Source organism: Scyliorhinus canicula, chromosome 3 (assembly GCF_902713615.1).
Source record: "Scyliorhinus canicula chromosome 3, sScyCan1.1, whole genome shotgun sequence".
Classification (NCBI taxonomy): Eukaryota; Metazoa; Chordata; class Chondrichthyes; order Carcharhiniformes; family Scyliorhinidae; genus Scyliorhinus; species Scyliorhinus canicula.
Genome location: NC_052148.1, coordinates 95,357,823 through 95,378,346, shown reverse-complemented (window position 1 = coordinate 95,378,346; position 20,524 = coordinate 95,357,823). Strand labels below are relative to the sequence as shown.

The following is a 20,524-nucleotide window of genomic DNA, read 5'->3' as shown; positions in this document are numbered from 1 at the left end:
GAATAATTTAAATAAAGGTTAGCCATTATCCCACATGTTAATTTCAGGCCGTTCCATGCTGATACCATGCGGTAGCAACAGGAGTGGTCTTTTCAAGTGCCAGTGTGATGCCAGGCTACAGGAGCTATATGCCCTGGAGGATGGTTTCAAACAGCACGTCCCTTCACTGTTCACAAGAAGTGATTTGTAAAACTCAAGACATTGGGGTGGATTCTCCTTTTCGGAGACTGTGGGTGGGATTCTCCAATTGCTGACACCAAATTCACGCTCGGCGATTGGTCGGAGAATCTGTTTTCACGCTAAAATCGTGGGTGGTGCCGTTTTTCGGATGCTCTGCCCACTCAAAAATGGCGTAATCACTGAGTACACCGCACACCACACGGACAGCCTCTGGACGTCATCTGTGGCCCTTCCCCGATGCTCCGACCTCGATGCGCCGACTTCCCAACAGTGTCGGTCACGTCTGCTCTCGGTTTTCAGAGGACCTTGCATGGCGGCTGCGGACTGTGTCCTCCCACAGGCCCCACTCCCCCCAGAAAAGAGACTCCTATCTGGAAGCGAGAGAGCAGTTCAGACAGGGGCAAAGTAAAACATTACAGCTGTAACTGGATACACCACATGTCCATTCCTGGAAAGAGTACAACTGTGACGTGTGTTTCAACCCCACAGATCAATTAGCTGCAAGCCATTCATAACGTTCTAGCAGTGGGCTGTGATTGACAGCTTCCATAAACCAGCTGTAGCCTTGATTCATTCATCTCCCTTCATGAATCAGTGATTCCAAGTGTTGAAACCCCAAAATTTACAAACATTGACCACATCAAAGAGAGGTATGTGCATTGCAATCACATTCTTGAGTGATTGGCATATTCTTAGTGCTTGGAATGCAGTTTGATCCAGGTTTGACAGTCTGCTCAGAGTTTTTAAGTTGGGCAGTAGTTTTGCCAAATGCTATCAGGTTGTGCAGTAGTCTGACAGAGACAGAAGTGTTTCCAGGTTATACCTGAAAGGGTCTCTCGCTACTTTTCTGATAGGCAATCTCCACACAGGAGTACAGCAAGTACCCTGTGCTTGCTAACTTTATTTATAAGTAGTTTTTGGCCTGAAATAGGCTTTGCTTAATGGGAGATAGAGAGGGCATAAGTTTGTAGTTACAATGTTTCATTTATTTTAAGGATTGTCAATTGTAAAGCTATATTCTGTGCTGTTAATGCGCTTAATTCTGTATTAATAATAAAGTTTGTTCCATTATAAAAGACTCCTATTTGGTAGTGGGAATCACCTCTGGAGTGAAGTTTCTCCACCCCCCACGCCGGGTGGGAGAATAGCGGGAGGGTCTCCCAACATTTTTCACACCCTCCCGCTATTCTCCCCCCCCCCCCCCCCCCCCCACACCCGACCCACGCCACGAATCACCGCTCGCCGTTTTTTACGACGAGTGACGATTTTCCGAGGCCGATGGGCCGAGCGGCCGGGCCTTCACGCCCATTTCAACACAGCAGCAAACACACCTGCTCGCTGCCGTCGCACCACGGCCGTGCTAAGGGGGGCATAGGCCCGCGATTGGTGTCCACCAATCGCGGGCCGTGCGTCCATAACGGACGCGCTCTTTTCCCTCCGCCGCCCCGCAAGATCAAGCCACCACATCTTGTGCGGCGGCTGAGGGAAAAGACGGCAACTGCGCATGTGCGGGTTGCCATTGTCCAACCTGCGCATGTGCGGCTGACGTCATCGGCCGCGTCAGCCGGCGTGATGCTTGGCGTGCGGCCTTGACAACCGTCGTCAAGGCCGCGCCGCCGTGACGCACGGGGCCGCGCTCCTAGCCCCGCCCGGGGGGGGAGAATCGGCCCCGGAAGTGGGCGTGAAGGCTGCCGTGGGTCACGGCCTGTCCCACGGCAGCCTATACGATTCTCCGCATTTGCGGAGAATCTCGCCCCCTATCCGTACAATTACACGAATTGAAAAATTGTTGGGATTTCTCAGCCGGTTTCCTAATATTCCTCACATTTCCTCTCAACCTCCTTAAATCTATGTCCCCATGGTTATTGTATATTATTAAATACAGGTACAGTATATCGTGGATAAATTTGAAGTTATCCACTTCAGTAGAAAAAACAGAATAATGGAGTATTATTTAAATGGTGATATATTTGGAAATGTTGATGTACAAAGAGTTCTTGGTGTTCTTGTACACCAGGCATTGGAAGCAAGCATGGAGATGCATCAAGCAGTTAGGAAGGCAAGTAGTATGTTGACTTTCAGTGCAAAAGAGCAAGGATGTCTTACTGCATGCGTACAAGGCCTTGTTGAGACCACACCTGGAGCATTTGGTGCAGTTTTGGTCTCATTATCTAAGAAAAGATATACTTTCCCCAGAGGGAGTGCAGCCAAGATTCACCAGGCTGATTCCTGGGGTGGCAGGATTGTCGAATGAGGAGAGATTGGATCACCTAGGCCTCTATTCGCTGGACCTTAGAAGAATGAGAAGGGATCTCATTGAAGTGTATAGAATTCTGTTAGGGATGGACAGACTGGATGTAGGGGTGATATGTCCTCTGGCTGGATCGTCTAGAACAAGGAATTATGACCTCAGGACACGGGGCAGGCCATTTTGGACAGAGATGAGGAGAAACGGCTTCACTCAGACGGTGCAGAACATGTCGAATTCTCCACCACAGAAGTCTGTAGAGATCAAGTCATTGAATGCATTTAAGAAAGAAATAGATTTCTCTACACTGAAGGGGTCAAGGATATGGGGAGAGCGGGAACATGGCATTGAGAATGAGGATCTGCCATTATCACACTGAATGGCGGAGTACATTTGATGGGCCGAATGGCCTACTCCTGCTCTTATTTTCTATTATCGTGATTCAGTCACCACGTTGCTTCTGGCACAGAACTGGGCGCAATGGGTGAATCCCGTGAGAGCCCCAGCTAGGCTAATCGTAAGTCACCCGAATCGTTCCCCAAGCCGCGATCTGGATTGGATTGTATTTGATTTATTGTCACATGTACCGAGGTGCAGTGAAAAGTATCATTCTGCGTACAGTCCAGTCAGATCACTCCTTACCTGAAAGAAAACATAGGACATACATAAATACACAATGTAAATACAGAGACATAGAGATTGGGTGAAGCATGCAGAGTGTAGTACTACTCAGTAGAGAAGATGCATGAAGAGATCGGTTCAGTCCATAAGAGGATCATTCAGGAGTCTGGTAACAGCAGGGAAGAAGCTGTTTTTGAACCTGTTATTGCGTATTCTCAGACTCTCCTGCCCGATTTTACTCCAGATTCTACTCCAAAATCTGGAATAGCTGCCAAACGTATTGGAAAACTGTCTTTCTTGTGCCTAGGATTTGAATAACCTGCCTTCTATGACTCAGAATTTCCTCAGGACTGCTCCCCCGGCAGTAACTATAATTTTATTGGACATGTGGCATATCCAGGATTTAGGTCACAATTGCAGTAAAGCTACAGTTCACAATAACTCCAAGAAGATTTCACGATCATGATTCTGTAATATACACCGCTGCCCTAATCTCTCCCACACTGCGCTGAATGCCTTATTTGGTAATTTTTTTAAACCTTGAGACTCAACCTCTTCAGTGTTCTCCTTGCTAGCCTTTTGAAATTAAAAAAATGAAATGAAAATCGCTTATTGTCACAAGTAGGCTTGAAATGAAGTTACTGTGAAAAGCCACATTCTGGCGCCTGTTCGGGGAACCACCCAATGCAGGCTCCAGCCTCGCAAATCTATTTCTGATATGTCAATCACTCAGCTCGCTGGCCTCCTGAGATCTATTGAACTCACAATTCTTATCCTTACTTACAAATTCCTCCACTTCCAACTTTTCTTCCCCAGTCCTAAATCCTAGCTCTTCAATCTTCCAACCAAGGCCTCCAATGTTTCCTACTTCCATACACTCCAATATCAGCAGCAGACTGCTCAGCGGTTTCGGCCTACTCTTTGGAACAGCCACCCAAGATCCATCTTTCTTCGTACCTCTCTCCAAGTCTTCAGAAATCTTCTCTGACCATATGTTTTCAGTTATGCAACTCTCATATCAATGATCACAGTCCATTTCTCTTCAGTGAACAGACTTTGCTAGCATCCCTACCTCTGGCCTACCAGCTCCAGGTTAAAGTTCCACTTCAGGACTTGACAGCCAAGGGAGGTGAGCTCACGATGTGGCAAGATAAGTTAATAATCAGCCTGTGGGGACAGCACGGTGGCACAGTGATTAGCACTGCTGCCTCATGGCGCTGAGGGCCCGAGTTTGATCCTGAATCTGGGTCACTGACCATGTGGAATTTGCACATTCTCCCCGTTTTTGTGTGGGTTTCGCCCCTACAGCCCAAATATGTGCAGGGTAGGTGGATTGACCATGCTAAATTGCTCCTTAATTGGAAAAAATGAATTGGGAACTCTAATTTTTTTTTAAAATCAGCCTGTGAATCCTTCCAATACACCTGATAGCAGGTAGCAGGAGAGTTTCCTGGTCAGTCATACTGCAAACGGCGACAGCAGACCCCTGCAATACTTTGCCAACCAGAATCAGGTACTAATTCAATGGAAGTCTAAAGTTGCCAACATCCTGTTAGGGCATGGTACCTGAAGGAGGAGGGGGAACTGCCTTGGAGCATTTACTGTGTTAACGGTGTGATGATATGCATACACACATTAATGTATATGCCATCTATTAATGTATATAGTTATCTATATGACCTCCAACCAGCAAGTAGCGATAGAGATCCACCATGTGGCTCTACAGATCCGGCAGTTGGTAGGAAGTCATACTAGAGGACAGTCGCATTAGATGTGGCTCCAGGAGAATGCACTTAATCCTTACCATTTGTATTATAGTTTGTTAGTTATTTTGTCAACAGACTATATTACATTTTGTCAAAGAACTACAAATTCTATATGCATCATTACCACAGCAACAACACAGAACATAACAAATGGCACAGCATAAATGAAAGTTATTATTAATGCACAGAACCATGCAGCTTAATTATTCAGCTCCAAACTGGACTGTTAAGTGAAAACATATTCAGACATGAAATAAAGAAAATCGTGTGGATTTTGCTAATGAAACCAAAGTTTTTCTCCATTAGCTCAATTTTGGTTGGAGCAACATGACAGAGTTTCATGTGTTCCTTAGCTCAATTAGAAGCTGATGTTATATTGGGAAAAATTAAATCTGTGGATATTTCAAGCCTCTACTGGAGTTTCCTTTTGAATTTTGTTCAAAAAACTCCAGTGGAGGCTTGAAATATCCACAGATTTAATTTTTCCCAATATAACATCAGCTTCTAATTGAGCTAAGGAACACATGAAACGCTGCTTGTACGTACCAAATCAGATGCTGGTGGCAGGCAGGTTTACTGTAACAATAAGTGAAAAAGAAGGTCAATCAAGCCATCTGCTTCATGTGTTGTTGTGGCCTCTTTTCCTGGATATGAGAGGCATTTCAATAAAATTATCTCACAGCAGTTTGGCAGAACCCAATTCAACCCCATGTGTCATCAGTAATCAGAAACTAAACTATAGGCTGTTTAGCTCACTGGGCTAATCGCTGGCTTTGAAAGCAGACCAAGGCAAGCTGGCAGCACGGTTCGATTCCCGTACCAGCCTCCCCGAATAGGCGCCGGAATGTGGCGACTAGGGACTTTTCACAGTAACTTAATTTGAAGCCTACTCTTGACAATAAGCAATTTTCGTTTCATTTCATATACATTTCCATAGATTCCTTTAAAAGCACTTGCTCCTAATGTTCAGCGGAAATATCCAGTTTAGTTTGGCAGTAAACTACACAGGTTATTAAAATATTAGGTTTAATCTCAGTTCATTGATTGCAAGCTGGCCAATAGATTGTATACAGCAATTTGCCCCAGGATCCCTGGCCAAGCATATCTCCCAAATGGGGTCTGGTGATTTGTGTGCGGTACTGAGAAAATTCCTGGAGGCTTTCCAGTCTGGTTTGGGGACCATCAAGAGGGCCGTGTCCAAAATCCAAGTGGACCTCAAAGTCCAGCCCCAATATTTCCGTGCCCGCCCAGTTCCTTACGCTATTGTGGAGAAGGTGGAGACCAAACTTCGGCGTTTGGAAAATTTGAACATTATTCTGCCTTTGTACTTCGCTGATTGGGGCGGCACCGGTGGCCCCCATCATGAGGCCAGATAGGAGAGTCGCCTCTGCGGAGACTATAAATTGACAGTGAATTGTCACATCGAGGGTTGATATGCAACATTGGCCAGCGGGAGTACATTCAAAAAATTGGGCATGAATAACGCTCATCGATAGCTGGAGCTCAATGAATCCTCAAGGAAGTATGTCACAGTTAATGCGCACAAGGGACTCTATGAGCACACCCAGCTTCCATTCGGAGTCCTCTCGGCATGCACAGTCTTCCAACGTGCCATGGATAACATTCTACGTGGATTACCACACATTATGGTTTACTGGGATGATGTGTTAGTCACAAGAACATTTGCCAAACCTCAAGGTGGTGTTGAAACCGTTTTCCAAATATGGGGTCAGCTTGCGTCGTGCAAAGTGCATGTTTCACGCAAAAGAAGTAGTATATTTGCGATGTCGGGTGAACCGAGGTGGCCTGCACCCGGTCACCGTGAAGGTAAGGGCAATCAAAATGGTGCCCACTCCACGAGACACCACGGACCTTCGCTCTTCCTTTGGATTAGTGAATTATTATGGGTGCTTTTTTCCGTATTTGGTTACCATCCTTGGGCGTGGGGCAAGGCCCAGGATATGGTGTTTACCAAGATGAAGTTGTCTTCTTCAGGGATGTTGACACATTATGACTCCTCAGAACTGTTGTATGACACATGCGATGCTTCACCATATGGAATTGCGGCAGTTTTGTCTCATCGGATGGACGACGGCCGTGACCGTCCAATCGCTTTTGCCCCCTGGATCCTGGCTGCAGTCAAAAAGACAAATGCCCAGATTGAAAAAGAAGATCTGGCAGTCGCAGGAATGCGATTTCATCAATACATCTATCGGTAACATTTTTTTATCGTCTCCGATCACAATCCATAGCTCGGAGTCTGCAAGGATCCAGCACTGGGCTCTGTTATTGGCTGCTTATGAATACTATTTTAAGCACCGCCAGGGACCCAGATTGCGCATGCTGATGCATTGAGCCGTCTTCCCCTGCAGATCAAATCTGCGAACCCACCTATGGTGGCAAAAGCCATTGCTGTCCTGAATTTCATGGACTCCTTGCCCATCACTGTCTTGTGTGTTTTTGACTCGACGCAAACCGACCATGTACTAGCCAAGGGGCATTCATCTGGTGCTATATGGTGGGCAGCATTGGCAGCTACCAGAGCAGTTGAAGATTTTCTCTTCAAAATTGTCAGAGCTGACCGTGGAGGACGCATCCATCTGTGGGGCATCAGGGTTGTTGTCCCAGCAAAGGAACAGGCTGCTGTGTTGAAGGACCTTCACAACGGGCATTCCGCAGTGTCCAAAATGAAGATGCTGGCGAGAAGCTACGTCTGGTGGCCGGTTTTGGATACGGATAATGAGGCGTTGGCCCAGCAGAGCTCCATCTGTCAAGAGCACCAGAAGCATGCTTGGCAGTGGCCGGGGCCCCCTTGGGACAGCATGCATGCCAATTTCACAGGTCCCTTCTCGGGGTCGGTATTTCTCGCCCTGATGAACACCCACTCTATGTGGCCGGAGTTCCTTACCTGCTGGGCAACCATCGAGTGATTGCAATATTTCTTTTCCACCCACAGAATCCCGGAGGTACTCATGACCGATGGTGGGGTCTCTTTCACTGCTTTTATTATGAGCAACGGGATTTACACTGCCCCATACCATCTGGCATTGAACCGTTTGGCAGAAAGGGCCGTGCAGATGGTTAAATGGGGGCTTAAGAAACAGGCGTCTGGCTTAATGGTCGAAAGACTGGCAAGATTTCTGTTCTTGTACAGACCATGCCACACTTGGTCACTGGGGTAACTCCCGCTGAGATGTTAATGGGTCGTAGACTTAATACATGACTGAGTTTGATTCTACCACAAATCGGCGGGAAGGTGCGTCATAACTGAGATTTGCAAGGGCATTGCCCAGTTTGACGTCAACCTTTTTGTTGTTTCGCACCTGATGACGTGGTGTTTGTTCGTAACTTCAACAAAGATGCTCGCTTGCTCTCTGAGATTGTCGTCCGTCAAACGGGACTTATCTCTTACCAAGTTCGGTCAGGGGGCAACTAATGAAATACCAGCTGGATCACATTCGCTCACAATGGTTGCTCCTTCATGAAGTGCCTCACAAGAAGCCCTGGACCCTCCGACTGCATTGCCGAACCAGCCTGCTATGATGCCTCCAGTCTCTCGCTGCTAACATGCCCGACATTGTGTCTTCCGACTCCAAGGTGGAGACGCATGTCATGATATGCAGACATGCATATAATGATATACAGACAGGCACAGACAGGCAGCTAATGAACACAGAGAACAGGACATGACCAATGAGCAGGCAGGACACTCAGGAGTGGTATCTCGCTATAAAAGGCACGGAGTGCTCACACTCCGCCTCTTTCCACTGATGAACATCTACAGAGTGAGTCAGGGTGTATTTACAGTTTTACACCTCCAGCACGTGGCTAAGAGCTAGTCTGGTTCAGTCAGACAGAGTAACCACACTTAAGTTAGCAGAGACTCAAACTCATAGAGAACTGTGCTAACTGTGCTACTGGTTCAATAAATCATATTGAACTAACTTCAAGGTCTGGAGTATCTTTTGGTTAAAGCTGCATCCAGTTGCAGCCTGTGTTATCCCAGAGTACCTAACACAAGAACACAGACCTTGGTGGTCTCGGATACTGACTCTATAGTTCAGCCGCCTCCTGACGATTATCTGCCATTACGTTCCTGCCACAGGCAGTATTCACCAGTGTGGTATACACCGACTGATCTGGTGCATCAGCTCCCTGAAGACTTACCGGAGCCGAAGAGACTCCGACGTCCTCCGCCTGCTCCTTTCACATCCTTCATCCAGCAGAGGGCAGCAGAGTGGAGCTGCTGATTGGCTGTTCCGGGGAGATTTGCATACGTGCAGTGCGGTCAGCCTAATTTGAAGGTGTACCAGCGAAAGAGACCCGAGGAGTTCGAGTGCAAGCAAGCATCCAGCAGAGCGGAGCTACTGATTGGCTGTTCCAGGGAGATTTGCATACGTGCAGTGCGGTCAGCCTAATTTGAAGGTGTACCAGCGAAAGAGACCCGAGGAGTTCGAGTGCAAGCAAGCATCCAGCAGAGCGGAGCTACTGATTGGCTGTTCCGGGGAGATTTGCATACGTGCAGTGCGGTCAGCCTAATTTGAAGGTGTACCAGCGAAAGAGACCCGAGGAGTTCGAGTGCAAGCAAGCATCCAGCAGAGCGGAGCTACTGATTGGCTGTTCCGGGGAGATTTGCATACGTGCAGTGCGGTCAGCCTAATTTGAAGGTGTACCAGCAAAAGAGACCCGAGGAGTTCGAGTGCAAACAAGTATCCAGCAGAGCGGAGCTACTGATTGGCTGTTCCGGGGAGATTTGCAGACGTGCAGTGCGGTCAGCCTAATTTGAAGGTGTACCAGCAAAAGAGACCCGAGGAGTTCGAGTGCAAGCACGCATCCAGCAGAGCGGAGCTACTGATTGGCTGTTCCGGGGAGATTTGTATACGTGCAGTGTGGTCAGCCTAATTTGAAGGTGTACCAGCGAAAGAGACCCGAGGAGTTCGAGTACAAGCAAGCATCCAGCAGAGCGGAGCTACTGATTGGCTGTTCCGGGGAGATTTGCATACGTGCAGTGCGGTCAGCCTAATTTGAAGGTGTGCCAGCGAAAGAGACCTGAGGAGTTCGAGTGCAAGCAAGCATCCAGCAGAGTGGAGCTACTGATTGGCTGTTCCAGGGAGATTTGCAGACATGCAGTGCGGTCAGCCTAACTTGAAGGTGTACCAGCGGAAGAGACCCGAGGAGTTCGAGTGCAAGCAAGCATCCAGCAGAGCGGAGCTACTGATTGGCTGTTCCGGGGAGATTTGCATACGTGCAGTGTGGTCAGCCTAATTTGAAGGCGTACCGGCGAAAGAGACCCGAGGAGTTCGAGTGCAAGCAAGCATCCAGCAGAGCGGAGCTACTGATTGGCTGTTCCGGGGAGATTTGCAGACGTGCAGTGCGGTCAGCCTAATTTGAAGGTCGTTTGTGAAGGGGCTGTTGTCAAGTGACAATTTAACCCGAAACACTTCCTCCGTGTTTCCCTCCCTACCCCTTCCTCTAATCAAAAAAAACAATCGTGGTTGTCGGGAAGGTAAGTTTATCTCTTTAAAAACTTACCTTGAAGGGTGACATCACAGCAAAGCAGTGTCCTGATTGGCTGGCAAGGAAAGTGCTCCAATTAGCAGTTGCTGGGAGAAATTTAACTCTTTGTGTGTTGGTGAGTATTGTGATTGGTAAATAAAATCTTTATTCCTTTCACTTATTAATTATTTGATACTATATTTGTAATCAGTTAAGGTAAAGGGTAAAAATGTCAGGAGATCCCAGACCCGTGTTATGCTCCTCGTGCTCAATGTGGGAGTTCAGGGATGCAGCCGATGCCCCTGACTTCTTCATGTGCGGGAAATGTGTCCAGCTGCAGCTCCTGTTAGACCGCGTGATGGCTCTGGAGCTGCGGATGGACTCACTTTGGAGCATCCGCGATGCTGAGGAGGTCGTGGATAGCACATTCAGTGAGTTGGTCACACCGCAGATTAGGATTGGTGACGGAGACAGGGAATGGGTGACCAAAAGGCAGAGAAAGAGCAGGAAGGCAGTGCAGGTGTCCCCTGCGGTCATCTCCCTCCAAAACAGGTATACCGTTTTGGATACTGTTGGGGGAGATGACTCACCAGGGGAAGGCAGTAGTAGCCAGGCTCATGGCACCGTGGCTAGCTCTGCTGCATAGAAGGGCGGGAAAAAGACTGGCAGGGCTATAGTCATAGGGGATTCAATTGTAAGGGGAGTAGACAGGCGTTTTTGTAGTCGAAAACGAGACTCCCGAATGGTATGTTGCCTCCCGGGTGCTCGGGTCAGGGATGTCTCAGATCGGCTGCAGGACATACTAAAGGGGGAGGGTGAACAGCCAGTTGTCGTGGTGCATATAGGCACCAACGATATAGGTACAAAAAGGGATGAGGTCCTACAATCAGAATTTAGGGAGTTAGGAGATAAGTTAAAAAGTAGGACCTCAAAGGTAGTAATCTCAGGATTGCTACCAGTGCCACAGGACAGTCAGAGTAGAAATTCAAGAATAGTCAGAATGAATACGTGGCTTGAGAGATGGTGCAGGAGGGAGGGGTTCAGATTTTTGGGACATTGGAACCGGTTCTGGGGGTGGTGGACCATTACAAACCGGATGGTCTACACCTGGGCAGGACTGGAACCAATGTCCTAGGGGGTGCTTTTGCTAACACTGTTGGGGAGGTTTTAAACTAATGTGGCAGGGGGATGGGAACCAGATTAGGAAATTAGAGGTCAGTAAAGAAGCAGCAATAAAAGCCAGTAAGGTACGAGACAATAAACTCAATGTGACTAAGGGGAAGAGTAGACAGGGAAAAGAGGATGAACGCAAAGGTGGTCTGAGGTGCATTTGTTTTAATGCGAGAAGTGTAGCAGGTAAGGCAGATGAACTTAGGGCTTGGATCAGTACCTGGGAATATGATGCTATTGGTATTACTGAAACTTGGTTGAGGGAAGGGCAGGACTGGCAACTGAATATCCCAGGGTATAGATGCTTCAGGAGGGATAGAGAGGGAGGTAGAAGGGATGGAGGAGTTGCATTACTCGTCAGAGATGATATCACAGCTGTGATTAAGGAGGGCATGATGGAGGATTCGAGCACTGAGGCAATATGGGTGGAGCTGAGAAATAGGAAGGGTGCAGTAACATTGTTGGGACTTTACTACAGACCTCCCAAAAGCGAGCATGAAGTAGAGTTACAAATATGCAGACAGATTATAGAAAAATGTAGGAGCAATAGGGTGGTTGTGATGGGAGATTTTAACTTCCCCAACATTGAATGGGATTCGTGTAGTGTTGGAGGCGTAGATGGAGCAGAGTTTGTAAGGAGTATCCAGGAGAGCTTTTTAGAGCAGTATGTAAATAGTCCAACTCGGGAAGGGGCCATACTGGACCTGGTATTGGGGAATGATCCCAGCCAGGTGGTTGATGTTTCAGTCGGTGATTACTTTGGGAATAGCGATCACAATTCCGTAAGTTTTAGAATACTCAGGGACAAGGACAAGAGGGATCCAAAAGGAAGAGTGCTAAATTGGGGAAAGGCAGAGTATAACAAAATTCGGCAGGAGCTAGGGAATGTGGATTGGGAGCAGCTGTTTAAGAGTAAATCCACATTTGAAATGTGGAAGTCTTTTAAGGAAAGGTTGATTAGAGTGCAGGACAGACATGTTCCTGTGAAAATGAAAGATAGAAATGGCAAGATTAGGGAACCATGGATGACGGGTGAAATTGTGAGACTAGCTAAGATGAAAACGAAGCATACATAGGATCGAGGCAACTCAAAACTGATGAAGCTTTGGAGGAATATCGGGAAAGTAGGACGAATCTCAAACGTGCAATAAAGAGGGCTAAAAGGGGTCATGAAATATCTTTGGCTAACAGGGTTAAGGAAAATCCCAAAGCATTATATTCATATGTAAGGAGCAAGAGGGTAACTAGAGAAAGGATTGGCCCACTTAAAGACAAAAGAGGGAATTTATGCGTGGACTCAGAGGAAATGGGTGAGATTCTTAATGAGTACTTTGCATCGGTATTCACAAAGGAGAGGGACAAGATGGATGTTGAGGCTAGGGATGCATGTTTAAATACTCTAGGTCAGGTTGTCATACGGAAGGGGGAAGTTTTGGGTATTCTAAAAGACATTAAGGTGGAGAAGTCCCCAGGACCAGATGGGATCTATCCCAGGTTACTGAGGGAAGCGAGGGTCGAAATAGCTGGGGCCTTAACAGATATCTTTGCAGCATCCTTGAGCACGGGTGAGGTCCCGGAGGACTGGAGAATTGCTAATGTTGTCCCTTTGTTTAAGAAGGGTAGCAGGGATAATCCAGGGAATTATAGACCTGTGAGTTTGACGTCAGTGGTAGGCAAACTGTTGGAGAAGATACTGAGGGATAGGATCTATTCACATCTGGAAGAAAATAGACTTATCAGTGATAGGCAGCATGGTTTTGTGCAGGGAAGGTCATGTCTTACAAACCTAATAGAATTCTTTGAGGAAGTGACAAAGTTAATTGATGAGGGAAGGGCTGTAGATGTCGTTATACATGGACTTTGGTAAGGCTTTTGATAAGGTTTCCCATGGCAGGTTGATGGAAAAAGTGAAGTCGTATGGGGTTCAGGGTGTACCAGCTAGATGGATAAAGAACTGGCTGGGCAACAGGAGATAGAGAGTAGTGGTGGAAGGGAGTGTCTCAAAATGGAGAAGGGTGACTAGTGGTGTTCCACAGGGATCCGTGCTCGGACCACTGTTGTTTGTGATCTACATAAATGACCTGGAGGAAGGTATAGGTGGTCTGATTAGCAAGTTTGCAGATGATACTAAGATTGGTGGAGTTGCAGATAGCGAGGAGGACTGTCAGAGAATACAACAAAATATAGATAGATTGGAGATTTGGGCAGAGAAATGGCAGATGGAGTTCAATCCAGGCAAATGCGAGGTGATGCATTTTGGAAGATCAAATTCAAGAGCGGACTATATGGTCAATGGAAGGGTCTTGGGGAAAATTGATGTGCAGAGAGATCTGGGAGTTCAGGTCCATTGTACCCTGAAGGTGGCAACGCAGGTTGATAGAGTGGTCAAGAACGCATACAGCATGCTTGCCTTCATCGGACGGGGTATTGAGTAGAAGAGTTGGCAGGTCATGTTACAGTTGTATAGGACTTTGATTAGGCCACATTTGGAATACTGCGTGCAGTTCTGGTCGCCACATTACCAGAAGGATGTGGATGCTTTGGAGAGGGTGCAGACGAGGTTCACCAGGATGTTGCCTGGTATGGAGGGTGCTAGCTATGAAGAAAGGTTGAGTAGATTAGGATTGTTTTCGTTGGAAAGACAGAGGTTGAGGGGGGACCTGATTGAGGTCTACAAAATTATGAGAGGTATGGACAGGGTGGATAGCAACAAGCTTTTTCCAAGAGTGGGGGTGTCAATTACAAGGGGTCACAATTTCAAGGTGAAAGGGGGAAAGTTTAAGGGAGATGTGCATGGAAAGTTTTTTACGCAGAGGGTGGTGGGTGCCTGGAACGCTTTACCAGCGGAGGTGGTAGAGGCGGGCACGATAGCATCATTTAAGAAGCATCTAGACGGTATATGAATGGACGGGAACAGAGGGAAGTAGACCTTGGAAAATAGGAGACAGGTTTAGATAGAGGATCTGGATCGGCGCAGGCTGGGAGGGCCAAGGGCCTGTTCCTGTGCTGTAATTTTCTTTGTTCTTTGTTCTTTGTTCTTAAAGTATGTTGCCCAGAATTGGACACAATATTCCAGTTGAGGTTGAACCAGTTTTTAATAAAGATTCACCATAACCTCATTGCTTTTGTACTCTGTCCCTCTCTTAATAAAGGCTGGGGGCAGGATTCTCTCAGCCGGGCCAGAGAATCACCGCAACCGGCACGAACCACGTCACACCACCCCGACGTTGGTGCCATTGGCGCCGGAGCGACGCCGGTCGGGGGCTGGTCTTTCTTTATTAAACCCCTTCTGTTTACTGCTGGAAGCCTCCAGTGTATATCTTGAGCCACCACAATCATAAGAATTATGATCCTAAGAATTAGGAGTAGGCAATTCAGCCTATTGAACCTGATCCACCATTCAGTAAGATTGTGGCTGATCTGATTGTTGCTTTAACTTCACTTCACTGCTGTCCTCCCATAACCATTGACATTGGCAGCATGGTGGCATAGTGGTTAGCACTACTGCCTCAGAGTGCCAGGGACCAGGGTTCGATTCTGACCTTGGGTGACTGTCTGCGTGGAGTTTGCACATTCTCCACATGTCTGCGAGGGTTTCCTCCGGGTGCTCCGGTTTCCTCTCACAGAATAATAAGCTCAGAAGAGGTCCTTTGGCCCATCAAGTCTGCATCAATGCATGAGTGTACAATAAAAAATAATGTGCTCATTCTGTTGAAAGTTACAACATGCTAAATCACTTTAATTCACACAGACATTAGCTCAGTTAAAATTTTACCTTATGACTCAAACACCACCAATTATTGCAATGTTTAAAATATTAAATTACTGGAGTATTACAACACACAATTTACACTAAATGAGTCTAATATTTCTCCAAAATCAACAGTATGCCTTTTGTTTAAGGTTAACCACAAGGTATGTGCCCCAGCAGATAAAGAGAATTACCAAAAATAAAACATAAACAGTGACATCTTTTCCCAGAAATAACGATAATGTATAGCATTTTTTGGAAGAAAGAAATGCAGCAGTTACAGGAAATGATAAAGCTGCTGGCACGACTACTATACTTTTTTTTTTAAGAAGCCTCAATCTAAGCCAATAGTGGGAAGTATCACTAAACTATAGCTTATGTTGATTGATGGTTGTACACAGCCTCCTATTCGTTAAACAAAGAATTCCCAAACCAGGAACAGTTCCTTTTGGAATATGCCTATCTGGATTGTTTCATGATTTCTGAATCCAGCCATCCTTACAAACCTGCCTGGCATGTCTGAGAGAGAGGTTTGTATTGATTTTATTTTGCGTTATTTAATTATACGGTGTGCCTTGTGACACAAATTAGCTTTTTATTTTGTTGGGACTCCAATACTTACTGTACAACTGGCAATTGCTTATGGCAATTTCCTAAACGAGATTATAATGAAAGGTTGAAACAAAGCAATGTCAATTAGGAAAGGATGGATGGACCCTCCTGCCTTTGCTGCCTCTCTGGCGGTGGCTGTTAAGGCCTTTTCTCTAAAAGATAGATTAATCTCCAGGATCTGCTGTTTTCTATCTCTGCCTGTTAAAAGGAGGTGGTGAGGAAATTGTAGCTGCTCTAATCACGGTTTTTCAAAACTCTATTTCTGGACCATCTATTTCTGACACTAGTCCAATGTCATGGCCCATCATTTCACCCCATTATGTGGCCAGACTGAATTTGCAATAGTTTTCTTTCCCAGTCTGCGGTCCCTTTAAATTGGTTGTCATCTTTATTTTAATAAAACAGTAACCAGAGCTCTGAGTTCTGACAAAGAATCCATTCAAAATACTAATTTATCGTTTTTTAATGCAAATGGACTTAATGTTCATTGCCAGTATTTTCTGATTTTATTCCACAAATGTTAATATCTTAATAATCTGCAATATCATAGGTTTGAAGACTCATTGTTACAAACCTGGGTGACTCTTAGATTAAAGTCTAGCATGTTACAAAACCATACTCCGAGCAACAGTTTTCAAAGCTCTGCTGGAGAGAGAAGGCATGAATTATACGTTTGTGGCTTTGCTGTAATTGAATTATTGGGCACAATTCTCTGGAAAGGTTTCTGAGTGCTGTAGCGAGTGGGAATTGCAAAGCCGGCAATGCTATTCAATGTTAATTGCTCCACTTAATGAGGCTTCACCGGCTTCTCCTTGCAAATTAAGGCTCGCACGCTGATTTGCCGGGATCGTGCTCGCTAGCTCCCCGCTAACATGGTCGAGCAGCATTTAAACTGCACTTGCTCAGCCAACCTCAGCCAGCTCACAACAATGGCGTCGAGGAGACCGGCGTCAAAATTTGGGGGCGCTGACCAAGGGAGGCTGCTAGGCATTTGGAGACCAGAAGAGATGTCCCGATTGTCCAGGAGAGTCAGCCACAAGGCTGCCTGGGATGAGGTGGCGGCAGCTGTCAGCTCGGGGAGTGAGACCAGAAGGACTGGACTCAAAGAACAAAGAGCAAAGAAAAGTACAGCACAGGAACAGGCCCTTCAGCCCTCCAAGCCTGTGCCGACCATGCTGTCCGTCTAAACTAAAATCTTCTACACTTCCTGGGTCCGTATCCCTCTACTCCCATCCTATTCATGGATTTGTCAAGATGCCCCTTAAATGTCACTATCGTCCCTGCTTCCACCTCCTCCTCCGGCAGCGAATTCCAGGCACCCACTACCGTTTGTGTAAAAAACTTGCCTCGTATATCTCCTCTAAACCTTACCCCTTGCACCTTAAACCTATGCCCCCTAGTAATTGACCCCTCTACCCTGGGGAAAAGCCTCTGACTATCCACTCTGACTATGCCCCTCATAATTTTGTAGACCTCTATCAGGTCACCCCTCAACCTCTGTTGTTCCAGTGAGAACAAACCGAGTTTATTCAACCGCTCCTCATAGCTATTGAAAACTCATGTGCAGAGTTGTGCACAACTTAGGACACTAAGGGGCAATTTTACATGATTAATTCACCTAACCTGCACATCTTTAGACTGTGGGAGGAAACCGGAGCACCCGGAAAAAACCCACGCACACACAGGATGAAAGTACAAACTCCACACAGACAGTTACCCGAGGTCGGAATCGAACCTGGGTCCCTGGAGCTGTGAGGCAGCAGTGCTAACCAGTCTGCCACCGTGCCACCAAATGGTGTTTCGCACAGATGGGAGGATTGGATGGCACGCTCCCTGCTATCATATGTGGGCACCATATTTAAAAGGCACTCGGACATCAACGTTTTTTTTTAATTTAAAGTAGCTAATTATGTTCCTTTTCCAATTAAGGGACAATTTAGCAAGGCCAATACACCTAACCAGCACACCTTTGGGTTGTGGGGGTGAAACCCACACAAACACGGAGAGAATGTGCAAACTCCACACAGACAGTAACCCAGGGCCAGGATTCGAACCCGGGTTCTCAGCTCCGAGTCCCAGTGCTACCCATTGCACCACATGCCGCCCACTTCCTGACATCAACTAACCAACTGTTGGAAGGGAGGGTGCCCCGCTGATCAGAGGGAGCCCTGGCCCCAAAATTCAATATTGCATCCCCAGAGTTCCTGTTCAATACAGTGGAGGCCAGGGGGAGCATCGTCTACATCGAGGCAGGAGAAAGATACCTGAAACCTGATTGCTCTCAATCCCATCTTTTCTCCTTGCACAGGGAAAGTTGAGTCGCAATAGATGAGGCATGATCGTATTAAATGGCAAGCGGGCTCGATGGGCTGAATGGCCTACTGTGCTCCCATGTTCCTAATAGTTGAGAGAGAGAAAAGGTAGGAGGGAAAAGGTAGGAGCCTGACCTCAAGAAACTGACCAAATTTGAGGACTGGGCAGCCGAGCTGGCAGGGGAGCAAGCAGACTCTACTCGCAGTGATGGAGAGATTGGCGGGCAACCTCCATCCAGGAGAGATCCATGTATGTCACATAGGGACGTAAAGATTATGCATTCCTCTATGCTGGAGGGAGTACACATAGTCACTCACTCTCTCCCTTACAGGTGTCAGCAGGAAGAAGGTAAGAACAGAAGAGGAAGCCCTACCCAGCAGTACCTCCAGCGCACAGAGAACCGGGGACATTGGGGAGGAGGAAGGAAGTGCACCTGTAGAGGCATTTAACAGTCACCTTCACCCTCCACCACCACAGAGGTACACACCTCGGTGGGTACTATGTGTAGTTTAGTAAGGGTCTCACATTCTGGTGGTCAATGCACAGGCAGGCGACCATGGTAGGAAGAGGCAACCCTGCCCACCAGCTCACCAGCCCTCAGACTGCTGAGAAAGTGGCATCAGCGATGTGGATGTGGGATGTCAAGACAATCTGCCAGGGATATTGTGAGAGTCAGGAGAACAACAGGCAGAGGTTCAGAAGCCATCGGCAGAGAGGCACGTGAGGCCTACAAGTTTGTCTGTTTGCTCTCAGATTAAGTGGTTGGGACTGTGCATGCATTGAGGTCTCCAAGGGGAGAGTGACGAAAACCTTGGAGAACCTGGTCCGAGAGAATGTCCAGTTTCTGCCAGAGAAGCGCAAAGACCTGCACTTTGCCTTAGGAAAGAATGTGCAGTGGTTACGTGAAAGGGGGACAGGGAATCTTAATCTCCTTAATCTCGGGGCAGCACGGTAACACAGTGGTTAGTAGTGCGGCTTCACAGCGCCAGGGTCCCAGGTTCGATTCCCCACTGTGTCACTATCTGTGCGGAATCTGCACGTTCTCCCCGTGTGTGCGTGGGTTTCCTCTGGGTGCTCCGGTTTCCTCCCACAGTCCAAAGATGTGCAGGTTAGGTGGATTGGCCATGCTAAATTGCCCTTAGTGTCCAAAAAAAAAAGATTATGAGGGGTTTTTGGGTTACGGGGATAGGGTGGAAGTGAGGGCTTAAAGTGGGCCGGTACAGACTTGAAGGGCCAAATGGCCTCCTTCTGCACTGTATGTTCTATGTTTCAGGTGCCCCTTCCACTTAAATAGTCAGGCAGGGGCCATACGGCACCAAGAGGGAGGAGGAATGTCTGCTGAACACTCCTGTGACATCCATTCCCGACTCTCTAGGAGTATCCGACCCTTCAGAATGTCCATTACCTGTAACCCCTTCAGCTTCATCCTCTGTGATCAGAGAGGGAGTAGCTCCCACTCAGCAAGGCAGCCGAAGTGATCCAGCCTCTTCAAGCCTCTGCTCTCCAGAGGATCGACACCAAGGTCATCCAAGACAACAGGCAAAATGGTCAGCAGTCTGCTTCCACCCCTGCTGCGGATATCAGAGGAGTACCTAGGGAATGAAAACCTAAGAAGATCTGATTTCATATGCAGTTACGTGGGTGAACTCTGATTATAAATCATATGAGCCTTTTGTAAGTAGAGAACACTTGCACTTTCGGAGATCTGGGGTTGGATTGTCCGATTCTGGGGCTATGTCCCCACGCTGACATGGCAATGGTGGCATTTTACGCCAGAAAAAATGGAGCAAAATGGCCACCGATTCCCCATTTTGCTGGGGGCCAGCAGGACGGCAGCGTAGAGCACCCAGCTCTAGCTGCCGATATACTCCAGAGAATTGTCGGGTCCATGGCCGCGCATGTGCACAGTGGCGGCCTGCAGCGGCTGCGCCGTGCTACACGATGGGCCACTGGCGGACCCGGCCGGAGAATAGTTCCTCCCTTCGGCCAGCTCGCTCGCCCTGGACCACCACCTCCCCCCCCCCCCTCCACAGTGCCCCCAGCCACGAATAATGTCTGTGGATCGGCCCTCCCCCGGCTGTGGCGGTGCTGGACTGAGTCAGCAGCCGCCAGGCTGAGTTTCCAACGGGTGAGACACACGTGTCCCACGCCGTCGGGAACTCGGCCGGTTGGGGGCAGGCCTCAGGCAATGTCCTGAGGCCGTTGATGCGTGGTGCGGCATACTCTGCGCGTCTGATGCATTGGGGAGGGCGGAGCATCGTGAAAGTGGCTCCGCCCCCAATTTGGTCAGGAACTCGGATTCTCCAGCTGGTCGCCGAATGCGATTTCGCCATCGGCGACGGGCGAATCCAGCCCCTTTATCAGCAA

At 47.6% G+C, this 20,524-nt stretch overlaps 1 protein-coding gene across 5 annotated transcripts in view; it reads left to right on the top strand.

Moving 5' to 3' along the window:
• The window catches only part of LOC119962818 (interleukin-6 receptor subunit beta-like), a 65,633-nt gene that overhangs the window by 4,351 nt on the left and 40,758 nt on the right, over nucleotides 1-20,524 (top strand). The window contains exons 1-2 of one of the 5 annotated variants that reach the window (XM_038790940.1): nucleotides 15,695-15,762; nucleotides 18,489-18,505. The exons of 1 other annotated variant lie outside the window; for it this stretch is intronic. The gene's annotated coding sequence lies outside the window, so the exon portion shown is untranslated. Of the gene's footprint in view, nucleotides 1-15,649; nucleotides 15,763-18,488; nucleotides 18,506-18,565; nucleotides 18,649-20,524 lie in introns of those variants that run through there. 3 more of the 5 variants (XM_038790937.1, XM_038790938.1, XM_038790939.1) reach the window with 3 other exon arrangements.